Source organism: Scyliorhinus canicula, chromosome 13, assembly GCF_902713615.1.
Source record: "Scyliorhinus canicula chromosome 13, sScyCan1.1, whole genome shotgun sequence".
Taxonomy (NCBI): Eukaryota; Metazoa; Chordata; class Chondrichthyes; order Carcharhiniformes; family Scyliorhinidae; genus Scyliorhinus; species Scyliorhinus canicula.
The window spans coordinates 32103677-32109676 of NC_052158.1; the positions used below are offsets into that span (position 1 = coordinate 32103677).

At 44.6% G+C, this 6000-nt stretch overlaps 1 protein-coding gene across 1 annotated transcript in view; it reads right to left on the reverse strand.

Moving 5' to 3' along the window:
• The window catches only part of LOC119976321 (netrin-G1-like), a 266704-nt gene extending 260954 nt beyond the window's left edge, over positions 1–5750 (reverse strand). Inside the window, exon 1 of the mRNA XM_038816772.1 lies at positions 5707–5750. The gene's annotated coding sequence lies outside the window, so the exon portion shown is untranslated. The remainder of the gene's footprint in view (positions 1–5706) is intronic.
• Positions 5751–6000: the final 250 nt, after the last annotated feature.

The following is a 6000-nucleotide window of genomic DNA, read 5'->3' on the forward strand; positions in this document are numbered from 1 at the left end:
GGGGCTGGGGCTGCGAGGGGTGGTCCGGTGGACGCGAGACAGGCTGAAGGGTGGGACTATTTCCCGGGCCGGGTCCGCGAGCGGCATCCGCCATGAATCACAGCCCGGTCGCTGCAGGCCGCTGCTGTGCACATGAGCGACCACAGACCTGGCAATTCTCCGAGCTGTATTGCCAGCGAGAGCCAGGTACTCTACGCTGCCTTCCCGATAGCTCCCAGCAAAACGGGGAATCAGTGGCCGTTTTGCGCCAGCTTTCCACGCCACCATTCCCACGTGGGGACATAGTCTGCAAATCGGATAATCCAGCCCCTAATTTTGAAACAATGAACCTCAATTTTAGATTCTCCGACAAGAGGAAACACCCTCTCCACATCCACCCTGTCAATACCTCTCAGGATCTTAAAGGTTACGATCAAGTCAATTCTTACTCTTCTAAACTATGGTGGATACAAATCTAACCTCATTAAATTTTCCTCATAAGACACATTCCTGCTATTAGTGTGGTAAACGTCATAGTAGCCAGCTCTCTTGTCTAGAATTCAAGGCCCTCCTGTTTTTACTGCCCTATATCTGGGCCTCTGAGATTCTTCATTCTCACTCTCACACAGAAGGCTGCCTACTTCCACATTCAGCTTCAATTCCTGCCAAAGAACTTACTTTTGACAATTGGGATTCCTTTCAAAATCTTCCAGGTCACTGAATTGTTACAGGGCAGAAGGAAGACATTCGGCCCATCCTGTCTACACTAGCTCTCCGAGTGAGCAGTTAGCTTCGTGCCATTCCCAAGCCTTCTCCCCATGAAATTAAAATGAAAATGGCTTATTGTCACAAGTCGCCCTCAATGAAGTTACTGTGAAAAGCCCCTCTTCGCCAAATTCCAGCGCCTATTCGGGGAGGCTGGTAAGGAATTGAACCCGCGCTGCTGGCATTGTTCTGCATTGCAAGCTAGCTGTTTTGCCCACTGTGCTAAACCAGCCCTTGTATATCCATCCTTTTCAGATAACAGTCTAATTCCATTTTGAATGTTTTGGTCGAACCTGCCTCCACCATACTCTCAGACAGTGCATTCCAGATCTTAAACACTCCCTCTTTTGTTGTGTGTACGGTGTCTAGACAGGGCTATTTGGGGCTTGTTTATTCTCCCAATGTGAGCTGCTCAAGACTGTAATTTCTCAAAATCATTGCTGAGAATTTACAGCTGCTATTTACCCATTTGGATCTTTGCACAGAGCTGGAACCACTCCTTCCAGAGCGCCCTTATTCAGTCACGTGACCTAACATCATTATTAAACCAGCCACCCATAGGCTTTTGACATGAACATTTTACATTCACTACATGTAAAAGATTTTCCTCGTCATTTTTGCTTCTTTTACCAAGTAATTTAAATCTGTGCCCTCTGGTTCTCCATCCTTTCACAAGTGGGGACAGTTTCTCCCGATCTACTCTGTCCAGACCTTTCACAATTTTGAAGATCTCTATTAAATCATCTCTTGGCCTTCTCTTCTGCAAGGAAAACACAACAAACCTCTCCAATCTATCTTCATAACTGAAGTTTATCGTCCCAGGAACTGTTCTCATTCATCTTTTCTGCGCTCTCTACAATGCTGGCACATCCTTCCTAAAGTGTGGTGCCCAGAACTGGACCTAATATTCCTTCTGAGGCTGAACTAGTCTCATATAAGTTCAACATAATCTCCTGGCTCTTGTATTCTAAGCCCCTATTAATAAAGCTTATGATATTGCATGCTCTATTGTCCTTTGTTCCTGCACTTTTTATACCTTATATTATCTCCATTTTCTTCAGACCAAAATGAATCACTTCACGTTTCTCCACATTGAATTTCACGTGCCATCTGCCCTTCCACGATCCTCCCCACAGCTCACAATGCTTCCGAGTTTTATACCATCCACAAGTTTTGAAATAGATCTTTGTACACAAAGTTCTAGGTCAGTAATATAGGGTGGCACAGTGGTTAGCGCTGCTGCCTCACAGCATCAGGGACCCGGGTTAAATTCTGGCCTTGGATTACTGTCTGTGTGGAGTTTGTACATTCTCCCGGTGTCTGTGGGTTTCCTGCAGGTGACAGTTTCCTCCCACAGTCCAAACATGTGCTGGTTAGGTAGATTGGCCATGATAAACTGCCCCTTCGTGTCCAGGGATGTGCAGGTTAGGTTATGAGGTTATGGGGATAGGGGAGAGTGGGTAAGGGTGGAGTGCTCCTTCGAAGGGTCAGTGCAGACTCGATGGGCTGAATGGCCACCTTCTGCGTTGTAGGGATTCTATGATATAACAGAAAGAACAAGGGTCCCAAAACTAACCTCTGGGGAACTCCATTATAAATCTCCCTACAGCTCCAAAATCATTGCTTAACCTTACTCATTGCTTCCTGTCACTCAACCAATTTTGTCTCCACCTTGCTACTTTCCTTTGAGTTCCATGAACTATAACATTGCCCAGAGGTCTGTTGTGTGGCACTGCATCTAACGGCTTTTGGAAATCCATGCATACCGCATCAACAGCATTACCTTCCTCAACTCTCTCCATTAGCAGCCACTACTTTCCATTCAGACATTTATGTTGCTGAATTTCATGAAATCAGATTGTCCATGTGACTTTTTAATGTTGACTAAAATGACCATTTCTAGAAGTTTTCCCAGCACCAAAATAAAATTAATTGGCCTGCAGTTGCTGGGCTCTTCTGTTCACACTTTATTGAACATGGGCACAATGTTTGCAATTATCCAGTCCTCTGGCACTACTCCCAAGTCTCAGGAAAACTGGAAAATTGTGTCCAGTGCCTCGTAATTTCCATTTTCACTTCTCTCATTGTTCTTGGGTAGATCTCATTGAGTATCAACTTTTAAGTCGAGGCAGAGAAATGCCTAACATTGTACCGAGAGGCATGATGGTAAAAGAGACGAACAGACTTGTGTGTGAAAAGAAGCAGCTCAGCTGGGAAAATGAGGAACAACAACTTGTACATCTGGACTCTTCACTGACAACATTTTGTGTTGAAACAGCAGAACCAAGACTTTCCAAGGGCAACTGAATTCTCCGTTGTCAATGATTATTTATGAGAAAGAACTAAAACCTCACAAAAAGAAGAAACTTCTGAGATTTCGACAACAGTAACCCTGGGATCAACATTCATGGAGAAGAGACTTGAGGTTGGAACTCAGAGGAAAATAACAAACCCTCCAGAGTATGTCTGGCTAAGTGTCTCTATCGGTTAGTGTTTTGAATTCAAACTGAGTCTTGAGAATTATGTAACTGTTCGAGTAAGTGCATAACTAAAGTATTTTTGAGTTAAATAAAGTTGTTTTAAATAAACGTCAGAGTGGCCGGTCCGATCTGGAGTTAACATCTCAGTCACCCAGCCTAAGCTTGAATTAAGAGGACAGTGAGCCCCACATGATGGCTAGGAACAAGTGGATGAAGGGAGTATAAAATAAAGGACTGGGTAGCTGATGTGTTCTGAGGGCATGTTCGAACCACCAATGTTGCAGACAAATTGTTACAGCAAAAGGTCATTATTAACATTTCGGCAACTTCCAAAAATCAGCCTTGAAGATTGTTCAGCAAACCTCATGTGCATAGACGAGGAGAGACTGAATGGGAAGTTAGCGACAATGGTATCTGGGAACGGGTTTAAATAGATTAAGGGGGACATTCTATTTTGTTCCTCTCCACCACATTGGCGCCGACCCCAAAACTGGTAAATTAACATGTTGATTATCTGAGATCTAAAAATGGCTGTCTCGGCCAGAATGGGAAGTGGCACTCAGGGCGTACCTAAACCATAAATGGCCCAAATGGATAGATCATTTTGGGAAAGAATTAAAGGGCCTGGGACACACTGGACAGCGACAGTGGGAAGAAGCCCATAGGTAAATGCATGCCTAAAAGTGAGACACCCATAGCCATACTTACTTACACCCGAGAATTAAATGATAAAGAAATGGAGATTGAAAATTTAAAGTGAGGGCAGCACGGTGGCGCAGTGGTTAGCACTGCTTCCTACGGCACTGAGGACCCGGGTTCGATTCCGACCCCCGGCCAAAACAACAATCCCAAAGGCAAAGACCCAGTCCACTGGTGCTCCTTCCCTTGGAAGGACCACAGATGCAGGAATAGGGATATGCCTCCATGGCCCCTGTTACAAAGGCCATATAATGTTTTACATCAATTTCTTCCTTTTGCAACTTTGAGATTTACTTTGTGCTGCATGGCAGTGATAGTATCACTACTTTATGATCCTCTGCAGTACCGCCTGGCATATCCACCTTTTCCTTTGCAGTCTTTACAACCATTGCTCCTGCAATGTCCATAATTCTATTTTCACTGATGCATAAATCCTGCTGTAGAAATGTGAGGTCAGTTTGAAAGCTATTGATATATGAAGCCAATGCAATAATGTACGTTTCATAGAGGCTGGCATTTCATTTTTTTATACGTCCATAGTTGTGAGTCAGGTCTGCAAAACTTTTCATCAAGCTGTTTTTTATAACTTCTGCAACATCACTACCTTTGTGCTTGAATTTGCATTTTTTAAGGCGATGGCCAAACTTAATCTGGAACTCTCAGGATATAACCCGAGTGTGTGATGGTGTCAGGCCTCTCCGATGTGGGTGTGTTGCGCTGGGCAGGATGGTGTGCGATGACCTCTTGTGGATGGTAAGGTAGGAGGGCCGTCCCGCTGAATTCTTAAACTCATCCAAAATTACAAACCTACACTGGTGTACTGGGAATACCATAATTCTGAATGGATTCACTGGCCACTCACTGCAAGGAGTGGATATCACACAGCCAGACGTCAGATTTAGAGGGCAACACGGTGGTGCAGTGGATAGCACTGAGACTGTGGCGCTGAGGACCCAGGTTCGAATCCCGGCCCTGAGTCACTGTCCGTGTTGAGTTTGCACATTCTCCCTGTATCTGCCTGGGTTTCACCCCTACAACCCAAAAGATGTGCAGGTTAGGTGGATTGGCCACACTAAATTGCCCCTTAGTTGGAAAAAAAAATAATTGGGTACTCTAAATTTATTTTTATAATGCAGATTTGGAGGTTAATTTGTTTTCATCCAGCCTTTCTCGTAACCCTAAATGTAGAAGCAGAACATATTCTTGGCTCCGACATGATGACAAGTTTTGATTCATCCTTTGACCCAGCAGATGGAGAATTTGGCAGAAGTACAGTGGATGTTCCCACAGGAGCTTACCCCGAACGAATATGTACAGTCGGAGAATTGTGGATCAGTCCCTCAGTTCTGACGGATGACCCACGAGCACAAGAAATTATTCAACAACGTGTTGAGGCATTTGCAACTCGCAAACGTGACTGTGGCCAAATTCTGGGAGAAATTGGGAGAGAAGGCCGAGACCCCAAGCCACAAAAGTAGTACGGCTTCCTCAAACAGGCAGAATGTGGAATTCTGACTGTAATAACAGGCTTGTTACGACCTCTTGCATCCACAAATAATTCACTAATTTGGCCAGCAAGAAAGATGGACGGATCCTGGTGACTGGCAATTGACAATCGAGAATTAAATAAGGTTAATCCGTTGACCGAACCCCAGGTCACAGCTAGCCCTGGGACGATGTTAAAACAGACCCCACAAACTCAGTACTTCACGGTATTAGATAACATTAATGGTTTTTGATCAATTTCCTTGCAAAGGGAATGCCAGTATAAATTTGCATTTACCTTCCAAGACCAATAATAGACATGGACTGCTCGCCCCAAGCGTTTCACAATTCACCTCCTGTCTTTCTCCAAAGACGAGCCCAAGGACTCAAACATTTTTCCCAGCCGTAACCACATTGATGGCTTTATCACAAAAGCTCCTCAAGAAGGACATCTTGTGGCAATGGGTGGAACCACATACTGAGGCTGTTGTGGACCTGAAAAAGGCTTTAGCCAAAGCCCCAGCTTTAGAACATAGAACATGCAGTGCAGAAGGAGGCCTTTCGGCCCATCGGGACTGAACAGACCCACTTA